The 20,149-nt window shown below is 42.3% G+C and overlaps 1 long non-coding RNA gene across 2 annotated transcripts in view; it reads left to right on the top strand.

The window, feature by feature from the left end:
• The window catches only part of LOC107132625 (uncharacterized), a 75,109-nt gene that overhangs the window by 46,077 nt on the left and 8,883 nt on the right, over positions 1-20,149 (top strand). Inside the window, exons 3-4 of one of the 2 annotated variants that reach the window (XR_001500647.3) lie at positions 15,994-16,070; positions 19,352-19,532. This is a non-coding gene — a long non-coding RNA (uncharacterized lncRNA). Of the gene's footprint in view, positions 1-15,993; positions 19,533-20,149 lie in introns of both variants that reach the window. The other variant, XR_009495236.1, reaches the window with a different exon arrangement.

The following is a 20,149-nucleotide window of genomic DNA, read 5'->3' as shown; positions in this document are numbered from 1 at the left end:
CTTTTACTTTTATCTAGTTTGTTTCACTTTTTCTATTTCATATTCAGTGCTCCCATTTCATTTAGTTTATGTTTTCTAATTTCTCCACCATTTTTTTTTTTTTTGGATGGTCTTTCTCAAGCCTCTATCAAGCATAGTAGAAAAGTTGTTGTATCAGATCAGATCAGTCGCTCAGTCATGTCCGACTCTTTGTGACCCCATGAATCGCAGCACGCCAGGCCTCCCTGTCCATCACCAACTCCCGGAGTTCACTCAGACTCACGTCCATCGAGTCAGTGATGCCATCCAGCCATCTCATCCTCTGTCGTCCCCTTCTCCTCCTGCCCCCAATCCCTCCCAGCATCAGAGTCTTTTCCAATGAGTCAACTCTTCGCATGAGGTGGCCAAAGTACTGGAGTTTCAGCTTTAGCATCATTCCCTCCAAAGAAATCCCAGGGCTGATCTCCTTCAGAATGGACTGGTTGGATCTCCTTGCAGTCCAAGGGACTCTCAAGAGTCTTCTCCAATACCACAGTTCAAGAGCATCAATTCTTCAGCACTCAGCCTTCTTCACAGTCCAACTCTCACATCCATACATGACCACAGGAAAAACCATAGCCTTGACTAGACGGACCTTTGTTGGCAAAGTAATGTCTCTGCTTTTCAATATGCTATCTAGATTGGTCATAACTTTTCTTCCAAGGAGTAAGAGTCTTTTAATTTCATGGCTGCAGCCACCATCTGCAGTGATTTTGGAGCCCAAAAAAATAAAGTCTGGCACTGTTTCCACTGTTTCCCCATCTATTTCCCATGAAGTGATGGGACCGGATGCCATGATCTTCGTTTTCTGAATGTTGAGCTTTAAGCCAACTTTTTCACTCTCCTCTTTCACTTTCATCAAGAGGCTTTTGAGTTCCTCTTCACTTTCTGCCATAAGGGTGGTGTTATCTGCATATCTGAGGTTATTGATATTTCTCCTGGCAATCTTGATTCCAGCTTGTGCTTCTTCCAGTCCAGCGTTTCTCATGATGTACTCTGCGTATAAGTTAAATAAACAGGGTGACAATATACAGCCTTGATGTACTCCTTTTCCTATTTGGAACCAGTCTGTTGTTCCATGTCCAGTTCTAACTGTTGCTTCCTGACCTGCATATAGGTTTCTCAAGAGGCAGGTCAGGTGGTCTGGTATTCCCATCTCTTGAAGAATTTTCCACAGTTTATTGTGATCCACACAGTCAAAGGCTTTGGCATAGTCAATAAAGCAGAAATAGATGCTTTTCTGGAACTCTCTTGCTTTTTCCATGATCCAGCAGATGTTGGCAATTTGATCTCTGGTTCCTCTGCCTTTTCTAAAACCAGCTTGAACATCAGGAAGTTCACAGTTCACATATTGCTGAAGCCTGGCTTGGAGAATTTTGAGCATTACTTTACTAGCATGTGAGATGAGTGCAATTGTGCGGTAGTTTGAGCATTCTTTGGCATTGCCTTTCTTTGGGATTGGAATGAAAACTGACCTTTTCCAGTCCTGTGGCCACTGCTGAGTTTGCCAAATTTGCTGGCATATTGAGTGCAGCACTTTCACAGCATCATCTTTCAGGATTTGGAATAGCTCAACTGGAATTCCATCACCTCCACTAGCTTTGTTCATAGTGATGCTTTCTAAGGCCCACTTGACTTCACATTCCAGGATGTCTGGCTCTAGGTGAGTGATCACACCATTGTGATTATCTGGGTCATGAAGATCTTTTTTGTATACTTCTTCTGTGTATTCTTGCCATCTCTTCTTAATATCTTCTGCTTCTGTTAGGTCCATACCATTTCTGTCCTTTATTGAACCCATCTTTGCATGAAATGTTCCTTTGGTATCTCTGATTTTCTTGAAGAGATCCCTAGTCTTTCCCATTCTTTTGTTTTCCTCTATTTCTTTGCATTGATCGCTGAAGAAGGCTTTCTTATCTCTTCTTGCTATTCTTTGGAACTCTGCATTCAGATGTTTATATCTTTCCTTTTCTCCTTTGCTTTTTGCTTCTCTTCTTTTCACAGCTATTTGTAAGGCCTCCCCAGACAGCCATTTTGCTTTTTTGCATTTCTTTTCCAGGGGATGGTCTTGATCCCTGTCTCCTGTACAATGTCATGAACCTCATTCCATAATTCATCAGGCACTCTGTCTATCAGATCTAGGCCCTTAAATCTATTTCTCACTTCCACTGTATAATCATAAGGGATTTGATTTAGGTCATACCTGAATGGTCTAGTGGTTTTCCCTACTTTCTTCAATTTAAGTCTGAATTTGGCAATAAGGAGTTCATGGTCTGAGCCACAGTCAGCTCCCGGTCTTGTTTTTGCTGACTGTGTAGAGCTTCTCCATCTTTGGCTGCAAAGAATATAATCAATCTGATTTCGGTGTTGACCATCTGGTGATGTCCATGTATAGAGTCTTCTCTTGTGTTGTTCGAAGAGGGTGTTTGTTATGACCAGTGCATTTTCTTGGCAAAACTCTATTAGTCTTCCAAGGCCAAATTTGCCTGTTACTCCAGGTGTTTCTTGACTTCCTACTTTTGCATTCCAGTCCCCTATAATGAAAAGGACATCTTTTTTGAGTGTTAGTTCTAAAAGGTCAAGATATAAATACTATGTATATATTTCAGAAAAATTATGAGCTTATGCCTAACTATAATTTTTTAGTAATATGAATAGAGTGCTAGATTTCTAAGTAAAATTTCTAATTAAAAAAAATTCTAATTTTATTTAGTATGAATAGACTGCTAGATTTCTAATTAAAAATAGATGTGCAACAAGCAACAAAGGCTTACTCTATAGCACAGGGAACTGTAGTCCGTATCTCATAATAACCTATAATGGCAAATAATCTGAATAATAACATGTGTATATGTATAACTGAATCACCTTTCTGTGCACCTGAAACATTGTTAAGTCAACTATACTTCAATAAAATATATTTAAGCAAAAAACAAAAAGAATTCTAATTGACTTAAAGGAAATTAAGTGCTTATATAAATACTCAGAGATAGAAAATAATCTGCCAAAATGAATTTCAAGTTCATGTCATCTGAAAAATATTCAGTACTAAACTGATAGGACTTCCCTAGTGGCTCAGACAGTCAAGAAACTGCCTGCAATGTGGGAGACCCAGGTTTGATCCCTGGGTCAGGAAGATCCCCTGGAGAAGGGAATGGCAGCCCACTCCTGTATTCTTGTCTGGAGAATTCTGTAGACAGAGGAGCCTGGCGGGCTATACCTCAACCCCATGGGGTCACAAAGAGTTGGACACAATGAGTGACTAACACTTTCAGTTTCAAACTGATATCTGATATTTAAGATGACTTAGGTACTTCTGTTGTACCTAGGTTTCAGTTCAGTTCAGTGGCTCTTTGTCCTATGCTCTATGGACTGCAGCACGCTAGACTTCCCTGTCCATCACCAACTCCCAGAGCTTGCTCAGACTCATGTATCTCAAGTAGGTGATACCATCCAACCGTCTCATCCTCTCTTGTCCCCTTCTCCTCCTGCCTTCAATCTTTCCCAGCATCAGGGTCTTTTCCAATGAGTCAGTTCTTAGCATCAGGTGGCCAAAGTATTGGAGTTTCAGCTTTAGCATCAGTCCTTTCAAAGAATATTCAGGACTGATTTCCTTTAGGATTGACTGGTTGGATCTCCTTGCAGTCCAAGGGACTCTCAAGAATCTTCTCCAACACCACAGTTCAAGAGCATCAATTCTTCGGCCCTCAGCTTTCTTCACAGTCCAACTCTCGCATCCATACATGACCACAGGAAAAACCATAGCCTTGACTAGACGGACCTTTGTTGGCAAAGTAATGTCTCTGCTTTTCAATATGCTATCTAGATTGGTCATAACTTTTCTTCCAAGGAGTAAGAGTCTTTTAATTTCATGGCTGCAGTCACCATCTGCAGTGATTTTAGAGCCCCAAAAAATAAAGTCTGGCACTGTTTCCACTGTTTCCCCATCTATTTCCCATGAAGTGATGGGACCAGATGCCATGATCTTCGTTTTCTGAATGTTGAGCTTTAAGCCAACTTTTTTACTCTCCACTTTCACTTTCATCAAGAGGCTTTTGAGTTCCTCTTCACTTTCTGCCATAAGGGTGGTGTTATCTGCATATCTGAGGTTATTGATATTTCTCCTGGCAATCTTGATTCCAGCTTGTGCTTCTTCCAGCCTAGCGTTTCTCATGATGTACTCTGCATAGAAGTTAAATAAGCAGGGTGACAATATACAGCCTTGATGTACTCCTTTTCCTATTTGGAACCAGTCTGTTGTTCCATGTCCAGTTCTGACTGTTGCTTCCTGACCTGCATATAGGTTTCTCAAGAGGCAGGTCAGGTGGTCTGGTATTCCCATCTCTTGAAGAATTTTCCACAGTTTATTGTGATCCACACAGTCAAAGGCTTTGGCATAGTCAATAAAGCAGAAATAAATATTTTTCTGGAACTCTTTTGCTTTTTTGAGAGTTCAAACAAGACTTTATTATATCTATTGCAGATTTGTTAGTAAGAAAAGTAACTCAACGTGGAAAAAACTTTTAATGAAAGTAACATATATGTTTTCAGTAAAATAAGGTGTGAGGAATAAAAAAATACTGAAAAGAGTTATCCATGATCAGGATTTTCTAAGATTTCATTAAATCTAGTTGGGTGAATGGGTTTTGTTCCTAATGGGCTAGAAAAACACTGGATTTGGTTTCTCCCTCCAAAATATTCCCGAAATGCTGCTTTTGACAATACATTGTGTGTGTGTGTTTGCCTTTACGTGATTTGTATTTACTTTTGAGAGCTCTGGTAACTTTGGTTGGAAAATAAGTATTGTAGGTGATCTACGATCTTACTTGACTAAATGTTTCAGAACTTCTCATATATAAAATTTTAAAGTTCTTTTTATTTCCAGCTAATTTTGGGATGCTTTAGGTGGCCCCTGAGGCCTCTCAGAGAAATATTTAGCTAGAATTATTTGATAAGTTGAATTAAATGTAATCATTTGTAGTTCTAGTTATTGTAACTAAATTTCTTTATAGATTACACTGTAATTAGATGTTTAACCTTGCTTGGTAAGTCTTTTGTTATTTATAGATAATTATTTTTGTACTTGGATGCTTTTACAAGAAGGGCTTCATTATCAAGGAGATTCATAGAAAAAGCTATGGAAGCAGTTACAACAGTTCCACACCAACATGATGGCTGTACAAGGATTTCCAGCCCATACTGACTTAAAACAAGGAGCTCCTGAGGTCCCTAGATCAGGCATCCAGAGATTTCTACTCCCTGACAGGCAGAGTCAACACCCCGACTCAGCCTTGAAGCAGTCACAAAAGACAGACTATCAAGGGCCGCTTCCCATAAGAATATGAAAGTAAAGTCTCTGAGGGGGAAATGAAACAGGAGGGAGCGGGGCAGGGCACAAACTTTAAAAAAAATGACATAGCCTGAGAACACAACATAAACTGATTAGAACCAAATAGGTCCAAAATGGCAGTTAACTTCCACCGTATCTTGAGCCTCATCATATGCTCATTGTAACATATCAGCAAGCTAATTGACACACCACCACGACAGTGACCTACCAGGAAAGATCAAAAAGTGGATGGTGGACCAATTTCTGGAAATCTCCACTCCTTCCCCAAAATAGCTGGAATACACCTCCCACTCATAAGCCTATGAAATTACCCATTCCTATAAAAACTTGCCAACTCCCTACCCTGAGACCTTTCACCTTCTGAGATGGCCCACATTCTGTGGAGTGTGTTTCTCTCTAAATAAATCCACTTCTTACCTGTCACTTTGTCTCCCACTCAATTCTGTCTGCAATGAGACATCAAGAAATTGAGCTTCATTAAGTCCTAAGACTAGATGTGATCTCAGTTAAAAAGATCGCGTCTTCAAGTCCCAATCTGAGTTACATGGTTTCATCTGGAGGGGCATCATTTTTTACAGGAATTACCGAGCTTCCTTCACCCACATAGAGGCAGGGAATACTTTCCTGATCCCCTTTCTCTATAGCCATCTCATGAAGTTTCTTATTTATTTATTAGGCTTTGCTGGGTCTTCGTTGCTATGCGTGGGCTTTCTGTAGTTGCAGCGAGTGGGGACTACGCTTCATTGCAGTGCACCAGCTTCTCTTAACTGAACTTACTGAACTCTTGTTGCCGAGCACGGGCTCTAGGCCCATGGGCTTCAGTAATTGCAGCACGTGGGCTCAGTAGTTGTGGTTCCTGGGCTCTAGAGCACAGGCTCAAGAGTTGTGGTGCAGAGGCTTAGTTACTCTGTGGCATGTGGGATCTTCCCAGACCAGGGATCAAACCCATATCCCCTGCATTCGCAGGTGGATTCTTAACCACTGGACCCACCAGGGAAATCCTCATCAAGTTTCTTTCTCCCCAATTTTTGTTTTAAAATTTTTCAACCAGTAAAGGTTTTAAAAAGCAAAGAGGGAATTCCCTGGCAGTCCAGTTAAGACTTGGTACATTCACTGCCATGGAACCAGGTTCAATCCTTAGTCAGGGAACTAAGATCCCAGAAACTGCAGGGCAAGGTCAAAGAAAAAAAAAGGAGAAATTGTCTGGAAGACCCTCATGTTCTTATTTGCTTTGGAAGAAAGTTTTCTCACTACTGAGCGAAATAGCTGTCCCTTAATGAAGATAAACCCAATGCAAGGTTTGCAGGGGATTGACTCATCAGTAGGGTGGGAAACCCGTATTTCAAGGTTGCAGGATTGCATGCTAAATTGCTTCAGTCATGTCCGACTCTGCGGCTCCAAGACTGCAGCCCGCCAGGTTCCTCTGTCTGTGGGATTTCCCAGGCAAGAATACTGGAGTGGGTTGCCATTTCCTCCTCCAGGGGATCTTTCCGACCAAGGGATTGAACCAGCATCTCTTACGTCTCCTGCATTGGCAGGCAGGTTCTTTACCACTAGCGCCACCTGGGAAACCGGGATTGTCTAGAGGAAGCAAATGACCACAAGGGGGCGGTAAAAACCGGTGGATGAATGGCGAGCTCTTGCTGGGAATGGGAATGAACAGCCTCCATTCAGCACCTGGAGTCTCTCTTGCTTATAGCGCAGAGACCCACCCTCTTAACTTTTATCATGGCACTTCTGTAGTGAGATGTCTCCTTGTCTATATTGGTTGGGGCAAGTAGAACAGGGGGTGAACAGGAATTAATCAGCAAAGATTATCCCTACCCAGTTCACACTATGTCTTTCCCCTTCCCAGGAGGAGGCAGAGGCCAAGAGCCAGCATGGGGTGTGCCAGGCTCTTGTTGTTAAATCTGAACTCCTTCTCAGGGGCTATCAGGCTGTGCCAGAAGGAGTGTAATGAAAATGTTGGGTGTCTTTCAAGAGGATCTGAGGCAGGAGATAGATGGGCTCCAGGCTGAGCAGCTAGACTCTGTCCACTGTGGACAGAGATACTCCAAGATAAAGATGATAGCAGGAGCGAGAGAAGAGTTGTGCCAGATGAAAGAGAGACCATGTATTTCTCATTCTCGAAGTCAAAGAGACCTTCCTGATTACACATGAGGCTCCTTGGGAGCCAAAATGGAGTCGTGCCATCCCATAGTAGGTAATGTCAACCTACCCATAGGCCTTTTCACTAGAATCCATCTTGGCTAAGAGATGTGCGCACACATAGGGGAGGGAGATAAACCAGTTATGGACTCAGATTCAAGCAAAGCAAGATGACTGACCAGAGGAAACCCGGAAGAAATGCTCCATCTAAGTGATTCAAACCGCCACAAGGGCATGACTTTTGCTCTGAGCCCACACATGTGTCTACCCACACGTACCCTTTTCCCTCCTAATAAACACTTTACCTGTTTCGCTACTTTCCATTTTTGTGTAGGGATTCATTTCTACAAAGCCGGTGGGCCCGTGCCTCATCACTGGCCACTGGCTCTGCTGGTCTGGTGGCTAGTATTCAGTGCCCTTGGCCTGACTTTAGTCTCTGGGGTACCTGGCTTTAGGCTCTGGTACCAGAATCCCGCTTCAAGGCACTGCAGGCCAAGGCCAACTAAACTCAGAACTGCCGTGGTATTTCAGGAGGTTAAAAAAAGGAAAGTGGCTCACTTCTTATGCATGGCTTCCTGGGACTGAGAAGGGCCAAAGTTGTGAAACCCACGAGGGTTGGATACCTGGGCCTGCTCAGACCATGCATTCTGATACAGCAGCCCTCTGTGTAGGTATGGCCCCAACAGAAGAATGAAATGGCATAGTGTGCAAGGCCGTCCGCCTCTGAGGGTCTCTGGCCAGTGATGTTATCTCCTGCAGGAGGGCAGCAGAAACCATCCACCGAGCTGAGCTCTTGCTCTGAGAGATACAAGGCATTGTTCAGAGGATCTCACTTCCTACTTCTTCCCTCCCTCTTCCTCTCCCATCTTTCCCTTCTCCCATGGAAAATTTCGCACAGGCATGAGGACAAAGAGAACAAGGTATCCTTGTACCTACCAGTCAGGTACAGTGAGCCTCTCATGACCACTCTTATTTCATCTTTATCCCTCCCTCTCCACTCCCACCACTGGATTATTTCACAGCAAATTCTAGCTATTATAACATCTTCTCCAGACATTTTAGGCTTCATCTCTAAAGGGTAAGAGTTGTTTTTTAAATCCAAGCACAGTTCCATTATCATACCTTGGTATCTTTTAATACCCAATCCCTACTCACATTTTCCTCATTTTATAAAGAATATATTTTTATAGTTGATTGGTTCAGTTCAGAAGTGAAAGAAATGGGTAGTCGCTCAGTTGTGTCCAACTCTTTGCAACCCCATGGAATGTAGCCCGCCAAGCTCCTCTCCATGGAATTCTCCAGACAGGAATACTGGAGTGGGTTGCCATTCCCTTCTCCAGGGGATCTTCCCAACCCAGGGATCGAACTTGGGTCTCCCACGTTGCAGGTGGATTCTTTACTCTCTGAGCCACCACCAAAGGATCCACCTGAAATCCACATTTCACATTTGGTGGATGGGTCTCTTAGGTCTCTTTCTCTTTTTTAAAAAGTATTTTATTATGTTAATATTATTTTAAATAATTTTATTATTTTAATATTTAAAGTGTTTCCAAAGAGTTTTTTAAAAAATTAATGTAACCAGACAACTAAGTCATTTGTCACATTTAGCTCTCCCACTACCATACAAGATACTTGGTTCAGGTCAAAGTGCAAATTTTTTTGATCATCTTTATGTAAGTATTTCTTGTCTATCTAGAAAGAAGGTGAGTAAAGATTTGTTTATAGTTAGTTCTATGTTTTAATGTTCACCATTCAAATATTTGAATTCACTTGATTCATTTTGCTTCCCTTTAAGTAGTAAAAATTGGTAGTGTCCTAGCTAAGCTTGTTGTTCATTTCTGTTCATCTTGGGACAAGCAGTGGTGGCAGCAGCCATCACTGAGAGCACAGGATCCTTTTGTTAATAGATCCCATCAGCAAAACTTTCGAGAGCGAAAAGAGGGTGCATACGAGGATGCTGAGACCAAAGGCATAAATTGCATGTGTGCTTACCCTGGCTCTCACACAGCATTGACAGAAGTGTCTGCATTTCTTATAACTACTATAGATATCAATAGTCTTATTTCTGTTTTGATTAAAATTTGTATTAGAAGATTATATATTTTATCAGTACAAAACATGTATATGATTAAATGTGTATATAAGGTATAAAGATAATAAAATGAGCCCTTATGTGCCCAACATCCAGCTTAAGAAATGGAACTCAGGAGGGAAGTTCAAGAGGAAGGAGACACATGTATACCTATGGCTGATTCATGTTGACATATGGCAAGAAACCAACACAATATTGTAAAGCAATTACCCTCCAATTAAAAATAAATTTAAAAAAGAAATGGAGCTCTAAGAGTATCATGAAGCTCCTCCCTCCTCACCCACCATGGTAAACCTGTCTTGAATTTTTATCAATCCTTGCTTTCCTTATATTTTACCACATATGTATGTATGTGTGTTGTTAAAGACCATATTGTTTTTTCTTTGTGTGTGTGTGTGTTTTGTTTTTTTCTTTTTTATATAATTTCACTTGTTTATTTTGCTGGGTCTTCCTTGCTGTGTGGAGTTTTCCTCTAGTTGTGGGGAGCAAGGGCTACTGTAGCTGTGGCTTCCCATTGTGCTGGCTCCTCCTGTTGCAGAGCGTAGGCTCTAGAGCACCCGGGCTTCAGTAGCCGCAGCACGTGTGCCCAGGAGTTGTGGTTCCCGGGCGCGAGAGCGCAGGCTCAGCGGTTGTGTTGCATGGGCTTAGTTGCTCCACAGCATGTGGGATCTTCCCAGACCAGGGATTGAACCCGTGTCTCCTGCATTGGCATATTCTTTACCACTGAGCCACCAGGGAAGCCCGAATATATAGTTTAGTTTTGCTTGTTTTTGAACTTTTCAAAACGTATTGTTTTATGTTTTGTATTTTTCTGATTTGCCTTTTTCACTCAACCTTATGTTTGCAGGATTCATTCATGTTGCTGTAAATAGTACATTTGCACTGCTAATGCCATCTCATTGTGTATCGCAGTTACTAATCCATTGCTCCATCAGACATTGGCTTGCTTCCAGTTTTTGTTTTGGTTTTTTTTAAATTACAGGCAAGTTTACCTTCAGTCTTCTTACTCCCATGCTCTGGTGCACGCGTATAAGAGTTTATACTTGGCTAAATGGTGCCAGAACAATTGATGAATTTACACTCCTACAAGCAGTGCTTGAGACTTAGCAACACAGCTTTTAATTTGTGTCAAACTGATAAAGATAAACTAGTATCTAATTGTGGTTTTTTCTTTTCTATTTATTTATTTTTTTATTTATTTGACTGCTCCAAGTCTTTGTTGTGGCATGTGGAATCTAGTTCTCTGACCAGGAGTTGAACCCAGGCACCCTGCATTGGAAAGACAGAGTCTTAGCCACTAGACCACCAGGGAAGTCCCTAACTCTGCTTTTGATGTGCATTTTTCTGACTACTATGGGTCAGAAATTCTTTCAGATTTTTTGGTCTTTATATTTCCTTCTCCAGGAAGCAGATTATTTGTCTATTGCTGACATGGAGGGTTTTGTTTCCTTTAAATATATGTTATAGTTTCTTTTTTTAAAGATATATATATATATTTTATTCATTCATTCATTTATGTATGCTGTGCCCAGTCTTAGTTGCATGTGGAGTCTAGTTCCCTGACCTGGGATTGAACCCAGGCCCCTTGCATTCAGGTATCTGAGTCTTAACCACTGGACCGCCAGGGAAGTCCTGCGTTATAGATTCAAATCCTGCATCACTTATATGCATAGCACAATTCTTCTACAGATTTGAAGCTTATCTCTTCATTTTCATTTTGGTGTGTGTGTTTACACTGAAAAATGCTTTTTATGGAGAATTTTGGAGGTACAAAAACGTAAACTAATACAGCCCAGTGTACCCATCATCAAGACTCACCAAACTTCCCACCCTTGGCTCATCCTGCCTCGACATACATCTATTTCCTTTACCTCCTGTGTTATTTTGAAACAAATCATGGACAGCATATATATTCATACGCATATTTGTGTATTTAAAAGGATGCGCATCCTGCCCGGATGCCTTCCCCACCTCCTTTGTGCTCTAACACCCTATTCCAGGCTGCTGCGCCTGTGCTGCTTCCCTGCCTGTGCTCTCTGGCCTCTGATACATCTCCTGTGCAGATGCCTCCGTGCCACGTGGACTCTGACGCCTCCTTTGAGCCACCCTTGTTCTCCCTTCACCCTCTAACGTGGCAAAATAACTGACTTGTCATCACCTAACCTTTTAGTACTGAGTGTTTCAGAAAAGGAAGGGAAGGAGGGGATGGGAGGAAGTGGAAAGAAGGAGAAAAAGAAGAACATGAACACATATGGCACCTTTTGATGAATTAGGTATTTCTGATATTAATATAGCCAAATTTATCAAACTTTCCCTTTGCAGTTTTCACTTTTTGTATCTTGCTTAGTGAATTATGTCCTATTGCCAACATCCGCTGGATCATGGAAAAAGCAAGAGAGATCCAGAAAAAATCTATTTCTGTTATATTGATTACGCCAAAGCCTTTGACTGTGTGGATCACAATAAACTGTAGAAAATTCTTCAAGAGATGGGAATACCAGACCACCTGACCTGCCTCTTGAGAAACCTATATGCAGGTCAGGAAGCAACAGTCAGAACTGGACATGGAACAACAGACTGGTTCCAAATAGGAAAAGGAGTACATCAAGGCTGTATATTGTCACCCTGCTTATTTAACTTCTATGCAGAGTACATCATGAGAAACGCTGGGCTGGAAGAAGCACAAGCTGGAATCAAGATTGCCAGGAGAAATATCAATAACCTCAGATATGCAGATAACACCACCCTTATGGCAGAAAGTGAAGAGGAACTCAAAAGCCTCTTGATGAAAGTGAAAGTGGAGAGTGAAAAAGTTGGCTTAAAGCTCAACATTCAGAAAATGAAGATCATGGCATCCGGTCCCACCACTTCATGGGAAATAGATGGGGAAACAGTGGAAACAGTGTCAGACTTTATTTTTGGGGGGCTCCAAAATCGCTGCAGATCGTGACTGCAGCCATGAAATTAAAAGACGCTTACTCCTTGGAAGGAAAGTTATGACCAACCTAGACAGCATATTCAAAAGCAGAGACATTACTTTGCCAACAAAGGTCCGTCTAGTCAAGGCTATGGTTTTTCCTGTGGTCATGTATGGATGTGAGAGTTGGACTGTGAAGAAGGCTGAGCGCCAAAGAATTGATGCTTTTGAACTGTGATGTTGGAGAAGATTCTTGAGAGTCCCTTGGACTGCAAGGAGATCCAACCAGTCCATTCTGAAGGAGATCAGCCCTGGGATTTCTTTGAAAGGAATGATGCTGAAGCTGAAACTCCAGTACTTTGGCCAGTACTCTTTTGCAAAGAGTTGACTCATTGGAAAAGACTCTGATGCTGGGAGGGATTGGGGGCAAGAGGAGAAGGGGACGACAGAGGATGAGATGGCTGGATGGCATCACTGACTCGATGGATGTTGAGTCTGAGTGAACTCCGGGAGCTGGTGATGGACAAGGAGGCCTGGCGTGCTGCGATTCATGGGGTCGCAAAGAGTCGATCTGATCAGAAACTTCCCTCTTAGAACCACTTTCGCTGAATCCCATAGGTTTTGGGTTACCGTGTTTTCATAGTCATTTGTTTCTAGGAATTTTTTTATTTCCGTTTTGATTTCTTCAGTAATTTGTATGTGTTTTAGAAACATACTGTTTAATCTCCATGTGTTTGTGTTTTTTATAGTCTTTTTCCTGTAATTGATATCATCTTATAGCACTGTGGTCAGAAAAGATGCATGATATGATTTCAATTTTCTTACATTTACTAAGGCTTGATTTGTGACCCAAATCCTGGAAAATGTTCCATGTATACTTGAGAAGAAAGTGTATTCTTATGCATTTGGTTAGAATATCCTGAAAATATCAATTAGATATACCTGGTCTAGTGTGTCATTTAAGGCTTGTGTTACTTATTAATTTTCTGTTTTGATGATCTGTCCATTGGTATAAGTGGGGTGTTAAAGTCCCCTACTATTATTACGTTGCCATCAATTTCCCCTTTTATGTCTGTTAGTGTTTGCCTTATGTATTGAGGTGCTCCTATGTTGGGTACATAAAATATTCACAATTGTTATGTCTTCCTCTTGGATTGATCCCTTGATCATTATGTAATATCCTTCCTTGTCTCTTGTAATATTTTTTGTTTTAACATCTATTCTGTCTGATATGCAAATTGTCACTCTGGCTTTCTTTTGATTTCCACTTGCATGGAATATACTTTTCCATCCTCTCACTTTGTGAGAGGATATGCGTGTCTAGGTCTGAAGTGGGTCTCTTGTAGACAGCATATATATGGGTCCTGTGTTTGTATCTATTCAGCCAATCTGTGTCTTTTGGTTGGAGCATTTAATCCATTGACTTTAAGTAATTACTGATATGTATGTTCTTATTGACATTTTCTTAATTGTTTTGGGTTTGTTTTTGTAGGTCTTTTCCTTCTCTTATATTTCCCGCCTATAGATGTCCCTTTAACATTTGTTGTAAATCTGGTTTGGTGGCGCTAAATTCTCTTAGTTTTGCTTGTCTGTAAAGCTTTTGATTTCTCCATCAATTTTGAATGAGATCCTTGAGGGTAAAGTAATCTTGGTTGTAAAATGACATCCTTCAGATACTTGGTGGCTTTTCAGATATATCCTCCCCTTAACAGCCTAGGGATTTTCAGGACTGTGGTCCATTTGCTAGGTTCTCAAGCAATTCTCTGGTAGTTTTATCCAAATACACAAATCCTTAGTCAAAGTGCTCACTATATCTCTTAAGTGTTTGCTCAGTTGTGTCCGACTCTTTGTGACTCCATGGACTGTGGCCCACCAGGATCCTCTGTCTGTGGGATTTTCCAAGCAAGAATACTGAAGTGTCTTGCCATTGCCTTCTCCAAGGGATCTTCCCAACCCAGGGATCGAACCCAAATCTCTTGCACCTCCTGCATTGGCAGGCAGATTCTTTACTACTGTGCCATGGCTCAGCAGGTAAAGAATCCACCTGCAAAGCAGGAGACGTGGGATTGATCCCTAGGTCAGGAAGACTCCTGGAAAAGGAAATGGCAACCCACTCCAGTATTCTTGCCTGGAAAATCTTATAGACTGAGGAGCCTGGTGGGCCACAGTCCATAGGGCCGCAAAGAGCTGGACACGATTTAGCGACTGATCACCCACACACAAGCACCACCTGGGAAGCTCATTATATACTGATGACCAAAAGGTGGCTGCTCAGAATCTATCTTCACAAACTGCAGTGAATTTTTAATGTTAATTTAAAAACTGAAGCAGTGTACTGTTTTGGTAGGACTACGTTTCTCCTTAGCATTGCATCCTATTAGGTATTGTTGTGTAGTGGTGCATGTGCTGGGTATATGTGTCATTTCCAATACTGCATTAGTGAAAATGTACACATTGATTTATACTGAAATGCTGTATCTTGGACATCCCAAGTTATGTAAGACATATTATGAAAATGAGTTTCAACTGTGCCTTTATATATTTTTCAATGTGGCTACTAAATTTTTTTAATTACGTAAGTGTCTCACTTTATGTGTTTTATGAGAGCATACTGACATACATTTTAAGAATTCAGTCCAGAATGTTTGAGATTTTCTAAGCAATAGAAGCACTTCCTTACTTAAAATAAGTGTAGTGATCATTGTAATGATCATCATGTCCACAATCATTTCCCCCAGAATGGTTGATAACCTCAGTAGAAGCTTCCACAGGAAGTAAATACAAACCAAACACTATAATGAAAATTTCTTCTTTTTAATATTACAGTTGAGAGAGAAGACTCATTTTGGATTCAGGGCCAAAATTTATTCTACATGTTTCTGTGCCAACAATCTGTTGAACCTTTTCCCACTCATTCTCAGCACCGGTAAAGCAGCCCCCCTTTCATTAAGTGTCGGCAATTTGGAGATTACCACCTGTCCTTTGGGGGCTTCCCTGGTGGCCCAGTGGCTAAGAATCCACCTGCAATGCAGGAGATACACAGGAGATGCAGGTTTTGATCACTGGGTGGGAAGATCCCCTGGAGAAGGTAAAGGCTACCCACTCCACTATTCTTGCCTGGAGAATCCCACGGACAGAGGAGCCTGGCAGGACACAGTCCATTGAGTCACAAAGAGTTGGACATGCACTCACACATCTATCCTTTGGGAAGGCCATTTTAATCTACCATCTTTGACTTCTATGAGTTGCAGCTGTTGCTGCTCATTTTTTTCTTCACTTGTCACAGTAGAAAAGAGTAACTGGAAACAAATCAGCCTGTCTCTGTGGCCCCCTTCAATCCAAATTATTAGCTCTTAGTGCATTGGCCGGATCTGACTACTGATCATTTCTTGAGCTTGTATGAGATCTTTGTTGTAGTCCAATCCATTGACTTCTGACTTGAATATTTTTCCTTTTTTTTTTAACCAGTCAGCATCATAGAGGATTCTGAAAGAAATACTGGAACACCAAAGAAGAACTTCTTGGACTTCCAGCATCCCACCCAAGTAACATTCCAAGACACCCTGATGACTTCTGCCAGACAGCTCACCCGCATTTCAAAGTCCAAACTAACCTTCCCTCCTTCCCTTGCCCTGCCAACTCCCATGGAACCCCCAGAGTTGGTGAGGGGAGTGATCCCATCTCCTAAAAACGCCCTAAAGTGTTCAAGGGAGAGGGAAGCCCAGGACTGGAGTTTTTCTGAGACCAGGGCAACAAAGCAGTCCAGGAGAACATGCTGCCCGGTGCCCCTCCAGCCTACTCCCTTCCTCCCTGGGGTCCCCTTCTCCAGGGCACCCTCTGGATGTACAGTGGGGCATGAAAGCCATTAAGCTATGACATGGCCCTCCACAATTGCTACCAGTCTTGCCTTCACTGTTTAGGCTTTTTGTCTGGAGCCATGACATTTCTTACTTTAACTAAACTTGATCACTTCCATTCCTCGGTAAAGACTGGCCCTTATACACATGTTACCAAAAGGTGTGTGTGGGAGGGTCTGGCTGCTTGCCGCCCCAAAGCCAATAAACAGGCCAGGTTGGTGGAAAGGAAAGTTTGCTTTATTTCAGATACTGGCAACTGGGGGGAAAGGATGGCAGACATCTGTCCAAAGGCTGATTCACCACCCCTGACAAGCAGGGGTGAGAGCTGTTATAGAAAGATGGTGTTGGGGGGGGGGCGTCACATGCAGAAACAGCACAATCATCTCTAACAGTCGTCTTCAAATTGGTCACCAGTGGTCTGACCAGCATCTCTTGATTGTTTTAGGGACAGTTAATCTTCAGTTCCAGAGTCCACTTGTTCCCATTTCTTTGCAGTCAATTCTCAGAATTGTGGCAGCTCAAGTCCTGGGTACAGTCTGGTCATCATATAGCTACCTTCTCCACCTGGGGTTTTGGTATCTATAAGACAGCTCACACGATGTGGCTCAGAATATTATCTACAGCCCTTGAGAAAGAACTAAAGGTCCTTGACTATGCTTAATGACTGCATTATTATTATTTAGTCTCCTTTGTTTCCACATTTCTCACTTCTCTAATTTTCCTTTGTTTCCACATTTCTCACTTCTTTAATTAAACTTCAGTTCAGTTCAGTCGCTCAGTCCTGTCCGACTCCTTGCGACCCCATGAATCGCAGCACGCCAGGCCTCCCTGTCCATCACCAACTCCCGGAGTTCACTCAGACTCATGTCCATTGAGTTGGTGATGCCATCCAGCCATCTCATCCTCTGTCCTCCCCTTCTCTTCTTGCCCCCAATCCCTCCCAGCATCAGAGTCTTTTCCAGTGAGTCAACTCTTCGCATGAGGTGGCCAAAGTACTGGAGTTTCAGCTTCAGCATCATTCCTTTCAAAGAAATCCCAGGGCTGATCTCCTTCAGAATGGACTGGTTGGATCTCCTTGCAGTAATTAAACTTATTCTTTGATTAAAGTTGTCCACAGACAACTGGCAGGCAGAAGACATGGGGGGTAAGGATCATTAGGGTTCTGCTGTTTCACACACAACTAACCTGTCTTCTGAAATGTGCACTATTCCCATAGAGGAGGAAGCTCATCCTTGCCCTGTCCCACCTACTACAATCCTTTGTAAATTTGTTCCTGGACCAAAGAAACTGAGGTTTAGAACACTCTAGACCTGGGATTCTCAACTATGGCTGCTCACTGAAATTACCTGGGGAGATTTTAAATCCTGGTGACCCAGGTACTATGCCGACCAACTCAATCAGAAGCCCTGGAGGTGGACCCAGGCCCCATCATTTTTAGTGCTCCACAGGTGATTCTAGTGGGTGGCCAGGGTGAGGACCGTGGCTCTAGTTTGGGAATCTAGAATGTGTTCTAGATCATTCTCCTTAGACAGTTTACTTTCTTAATGCAATACTTAATTCTAAGCCCTACATTTTTCTTGTGTTCAACTCTTGCTATCAACTTTCCTTTGCACTAGAAAGCCACCTCCATGTCAACTCCCACATAGAGACTACACAGGAGGAGACACACCCTGAAACCTATAAGGTTGGAACACAGCCCCAGTTCTCTGTGCCACATTCTCAGAGCCCTGAAAACACACATTTCTTTCTTTATTGTTGTGGAGAGTTTGCTTTTGTTTTGCTTTTTAATCGAGACCAATACAAATGTTATATGGAGGACAGTCTAGCTAATAGCATTTAGTTTAAAAAGTCAGTGAGTTCCTGATTTCCCTGGTGGTCCAGTGGTTAAGAATCTGTCTTGCAATTCAGGAGACATGAGTTCAATCCTTGATCAGGAAACTAATATCCCACATGCCACGGGGCAGCCAAGCCTGAACACCACAAATAGTGAGAAGCCCACATACTGCAACTAAAACCCAATGCAGCCCAAAATAGGTAAATACTAGAAATTTTGTCTTTAAAAAAAGTCAGTGAGTTCAAGGTGTGAGGCCAAGTCCCTCTTGTGTAGTTGTGGAAATGGCCTGTATCTCTCTACAAGGCCTATCTGTGAGGTCCTCCAGATCCTCAGAGAGATCCAGTAGACTTTTAGGTTAGAATTGTTGACATAATGAGGTAATGTGACACTCTCTGAGGTAAGATAAAAGTGGTCTCCAATCCAAAAAGAAAGCAAAAAGTTTACTTTAAAAGTTCTAATATTTTGTCTTTCATCACTCTAATGTGTCATCCAAATGCATGTTTGTAATAGATTTATTGAGATATATTTCACCCATTACATCAGTTCAGTTCAGTCGCTCAGTCATGCCCGACTCTTTGAGACCCCATGGACTGCAGCACGCCAGGCTTCCCTGTCCATCATCAACTCCCGGAGCTTGCTCAAACTCATGTCCGTCGGGTTAGCGATGCCATCCAACCATCTCATACTCTATCGTTCCCTTCTCCTCCTGCCTTCAATCTTTCCCAGCACCAGGGTCTTTTCAAATGAGTCAGTTCTTCGCATCAAGTGGCCAAAGTAGTTCACCCATTTAATGGATATAATTCAATGGCTTTTAAGCATATCCACAGAGTTACGATATATTCACTACAATCAGATTTACAACATTTTCATCATCCCCAAAAGAAACTATATCCGTCAGCAATCACCCTCCATTCCCTCTCCCCACTGTTGCTGGCCACGACTTTCTGTCTCTATAGATTTACCTATTCCGGAGATTTCATATAGAGTCACATAATTTAAAAAAAAGATAAAGGTGACCTCATTCACTGTTTTGAAGCCTTTCAATGGTAATGAAAGCTACTATTTATTGGGTACTCCTTATGTATCAAATACCATGTACTATACCAGATACTGATGTTATCTCGTTTATTCTCAGCAGCCAGGTATTAAAAGTTCTACTTTAGAAATGTGCAAACCAAGGCTCCAAGAGATTCAGCGACTTGCCTGTGGTTGCAGTGAATTAATGGTGGAGATGGGACTCAGACCTCATCTAGCTGAGGCCAGAGTTCGTCCTATGACCCCGGCTGACCCATTCCCAGGAATTTCTCCTCTTCGAGGTGAGTCTCCTGGGCCCTTCTGTTTCTGCCTCCCCCACTTCCCTCTTTGGTTTCATTTCTGTGAAAACCAAGAGGAATTAAATGTGCTAATGAGTTTTCTGCAACACAAAAGTGAGGGGAGGATGTGAAAATGTGCTTAGCAGAGTCTGGTCTCCTCATGCTGAGATGAGATTCTAGAACAGTGCACAGAAAGGGTAGTTCTGGTTGGGCAAAAATTTATGTCGATGAGGCCTTCTGGTTTTGCCAGCTGTCAGGGTGAAATGAAAATATTCCCTGGGGCAAGGACACCTCTCCCAAACTTCCTTCTCACTGCAATTTCCCGAGTAGAACAGACCCTCATCCTGGGTTGTAGCCCTCAGGGCAGTCTGAGGTCTAAAGCCCCGCAGTGAGGACACAGGGTGCGTCGTAGCTGTGAGAGGGGAAAATTCGCCTCAGGAGGCGGGTCAGCTCCTATAGCACTTTGGCCTTCCGTCTTCTTAAATTCAGAATTTTCACAGAATGTCTACCGACCCCAAGCCCGGCAGGAACTGAGCATCTCTGAGTCTCTTCAGGCTTGCTACTGTCCTGGCAGAGGCTTCCCAGGAAATACCTGCTGTTGGGCCTGCGAACTGGGCTCT

The sequence above is a fragment of the Bos taurus genome, chromosome 7 (assembly GCF_002263795.3).
Source record: "Bos taurus isolate L1 Dominette 01449 registration number 42190680 breed Hereford chromosome 7, ARS-UCD2.0, whole genome shotgun sequence".
NCBI classification, from domain to species: Eukaryota; Metazoa; Chordata; class Mammalia; order Artiodactyla; family Bovidae; genus Bos; species Bos taurus.
This window is presented reverse-complemented; position numbering and strand designations above follow the sequence as displayed.